General features: G+C 31.5%; 1 long non-coding RNA gene across 3 annotated transcripts; it reads left to right on the forward strand.

The window, feature by feature from the left end:
• The first annotated feature begins 1747 nt into the window (after positions 1–1747).
• LOC117605272 (uncharacterized) lies at positions 1748–3085 on the forward strand. Of its 3 annotated transcripts, XR_004581651.2 has the most exons (5): positions 1748–1806; positions 1876–1968; positions 2342–2520; positions 2635–2813; positions 2927–3085. It is a non-coding gene; the product is annotated as an uncharacterized LOC117605272 (long non-coding RNA). The 3 variants fall into 3 exon arrangements; XR_004581650.2 differs by having other exon boundaries at positions 1779–1968; XR_004581652.2 differs by lacking the exons at positions 1748–1806; positions 1876–1968 and adding an exon at positions 1977–2150.
• Positions 3086–3986: the final 901 nt, after the last annotated feature.

The raw sequence follows: 3986 nt of genomic DNA on the forward strand, positions 1-3986 counted from the left end.
AAATTCGATTTTTCACAATTTATCACTTCTGGAAGACATAAAATGAAATTTACGATTTGCACGCACCAGACGTAAAATAGACTTAAGAATAGTTCACTGATTCTCCGTCGGAGGCATTGATGGTATATTTGACCACGTTATCATCGGGGTCGATAAAAACACAAATCAGTCGATAAATGTAAATTCTAATTTGACATCACAAACGGCTACGCGAACATAATCACAAGTACGGCATAGTTGCCGCAACGTATTAAGACTTCTGTCACGCTGCTGCCACATCTGTTACAATTGCAACAGGCTCGAACCGATTTTGATTCCTGCCAGACACAGAAAAGAGTAGGGCGCTCGAGAGAGAAAGAGGTCCGAGAATGAAACAATACATGTACTAATGTGTGCAACCATAAAACTTTTTTATTCATATTTATAATCATGTTTTTTTATCAATGAGATTACAGATAGAATACTTGAAATGGTATACCAAAAAAATGAATTATAAAATTTGCATCATATACAGTGAACACTCGATAAATGTACATAACTATTGCCGGTCCACTCCGCAACTGTTATGGAATTGGAGAATCATTTTTCGAATTTGATTGCTTAGTCAGTAAACACTGATTAGAAAGAGTCAGTAGCTAAATACGAAAGAGGGACTGAAACCGGGATTTATTGCCTTCATTTAAATGTCCCGTGTCAATGTGACCATACTAATGCACAGAATAAAATTTTTTATTTTGTTCTTATTGTTAATAAAAATTTCACTATCATGTGGAGAAGATTTTTCTGATCAAAATAAAGCTAAACACAATATAAATCAGTCAACATTTAGTAGCATAATATTGGGTTAAATGTTGTGCTTGCGAGTCTTTCTTTCTTTGTTTATCCTTCTTGCGTTATCCTTTTCTGTGTTCGGAAACATCAAAGAACGACGGATTCGTGGTGCTGGTAGGGCTAGAATGAATGAAATAATACACATAACGTAAGTACGCGACCATAAAACTGATAGGAATGAAAACTACATGACATAATAATTTCAAGAAGGGAATAAGAAATAAAGTAATGTAATAATTTATGATGTTTATTTATACATATATATATTTTTAGTATATGTTAACAATAATAGGCCGCCCACCACCGCCACCTCCTACCGTCTCTCTCTCCTCTTCTACCTTCTCGGCGACCGTCGTATAACATTTTTTTGATTACTTTTTTCATCTGAAATATAATAATGAATTTTAATATAATTCTGTTATACTTAGGCTGGAACACCCTGTATATGCAGGTACAATTATATTAAAATTCATTTTTATATTTCAGATGAAAAAAATTTCAATAACACGTGGCTGGAGTGGCTGTCATGGTAACCGACGATGTAGACGTCGCGGAGAAGGAAGAAGCATTGTTTATATTTATTGATTATATTTCAATCAATAAATATTATATATTATAGATCAATTTACATGTCTTTATTTTTCATTCCTCTCCTGAAATTATTAATGCCATATAGTTTTTATTCCTATAAATTTTATAGTCGCGTACATTATGTGTATTACAGAGTCTCATCGAATCTGTCGTAGCGTGTGACTATATTTCCGCCAATCGGCTCTACGTTGTTTCATTCATGATACTCCTTCTCTTTCTCTCGCGCTGTCCTTTTCTATATCCGCCAGGAATCAAAATCTCGCTCGGCTCGAGCAAATTCATTTTGACAACACCGCAATTCAGACAACACCGCGATAGAACTCTCAAATCATGTGATTTGGCAACTATGCCACCTCACTTTCGTTTCTTATTCTGCATAATGAGGTTAGATGTCCACCGTCAAATGTCGAATTTCTCAATTATGTGTTTTCACGGTTGTCCGATTCTTTCCAGTGGCGCTTACATCGATTCGGAGGAGGCCTCGAAGTAGTCTGTGCCCTTAAGTTGCAGCCAAAATCAAATGTTGGATATATTTAACATTATTTGGTGAGTAGTTTTGTGCATTAGAGGTATAGTACTATCGCTGTGAATTCTATTCACATCTACCATTTCCACAACCTGTAATTGATTTGAGCGGCTCTCATCACCTTAATTGGATGAAACGGAAGTCCATTACACGTGTTTCCTAAAATAACTAAGATCAAATAGTTATGTGTAACGTTTGACAGGTATAGGTTATATTGAAAAATATGTGGAAATTGAATGCAGTTACTTTCTTACAAGATATATCTGGAAATATGTTTAAGATAAAAGAAATATTACACCTTATTTTCTTCAATACATTCTTTATTCCAAATTAATGTCGTTGAGTACAATGTATCAATAAATAATAATATGATTTCTTTTTCTATATTTTCAGTATCTATTCAGAGACTGATGCGGACATTACAACCAAAATATTGTGGAGTAGAAAAGTTGAATAGACACATTAAAGATATTTTCCAGCGTGGAATGAAATACTAGGACAAATAACAAAGACATATTCTGGAAATAGATGCAACTACTTTCTTGCAAGATATATCTGGAAATATCGTTAAGGTAAAAGAAATATTAAACCTTATTTTGTTCAATATGTACATCCTTTATTTCAAATTAATGTTGTTGAGTACAATGTATCAACATATAATATGATTTCTTTTTCTATATTTTCAGTATCTGTTCTGACATTGATGGGGAAATTACAATCAAAAAATGATGGAGTAGAAAAGTTGAATAGTTGCATTAAAGAAATTAATCAGCGTGGAATGAAATATTAGGCTAAATAACAAAAACGTACACTAAAAGTAGATGCAATTACTTTCTCGCATGATGTATCTAGAAATATGTTTAAGGTAAAAGAAATATGAAACTTTATTTTCTTCAATACATCCTTTATTTCAAAGTAATGTTGTTGAGTACAATGTATCAATATATAATAATATGATTTCGTTTCCTTTATTTTCAGCATTTGATCAGACACGGAGGGGAAAATTGCAACAGAGATATTATGGAGTAGAAGTATTAAATAGATATAGTGGAGCAATCATTCAAGCAAGAGCAATATTAAATTAGATAAGTTTGTCTTGCACGTTACAGACTTTAAAAACAATGTAATACCAGCATATTTCAAATAAATAGTTTAATAGAAGTAGATGAATCCCTTATACTTTAATTTCCTATTCTAATTTCCTTAATATAGAATTTAAGTTACAATTCACATTGTTTTCTTCTACTTTCAAATAAATAGTTTTACCAAGTAACAATTTATAAAAAAATAATTTGTAACAGAGTTTCTATTTCACTATTCACTTTTATCTATTTTATAGCGCTTGTATTGTGTTTACAAATCTTGAATTTGTCTCAAACGACTAGAACAGTTTTATTGAAATATTCCATTGCTAAGTCGAATCTGAAATAATATTAAAACATTTGGAAAGAATCTTGTAAAAGAAGACTTATGGACAGAACGTTGGAAAAGAGAGTCAGTCATATCGTTATTGGTAAATATAACCTGAGATCTTCTACAATGTCATTCACGAAATTATCTTGAACAATTATACTAGATAATATTAATTAATGGTAGTCCAACAATGTAGTATGTTAACAACATTTTATTTTACTGATAATGTGGAGTACTTTCCATTTATTGAACAAGGAAAGGTGCTTATCATGGTGGATAAGTTGCTATACAGATAACATAATGGAATAATAAAAACCGAAAAAAAACACGCATTTTCAAGAATGTTTCGTTTTATATTGGACACACTATTATTATTGTAATAACATTATTGACATTATAGACATAACAAATCAGGCACCTTTTTACGAGCATCGGTTGAATTTCATTTAACCTTTTTTGACAGTTCAGTAATATCTGATGTGTAGAATCCAAAAATATCGATTGTATGCCATTATTAGGCTATTATGATATTAAATCTATTCTAAATACACATCCATATATATTTATTCCACGACCCGATCTCATCAACAGCATTTAACACGTAAATTCCAAAAATACTAATTTT

Source organism: Osmia lignaria, chromosome 3, assembly GCF_051020975.1.
Source record: "Osmia lignaria lignaria isolate PbOS001 chromosome 3, iyOsmLign1, whole genome shotgun sequence".
Taxonomy (NCBI): domain Eukaryota; kingdom Metazoa; phylum Arthropoda; class Insecta; order Hymenoptera; family Megachilidae; genus Osmia; species Osmia lignaria.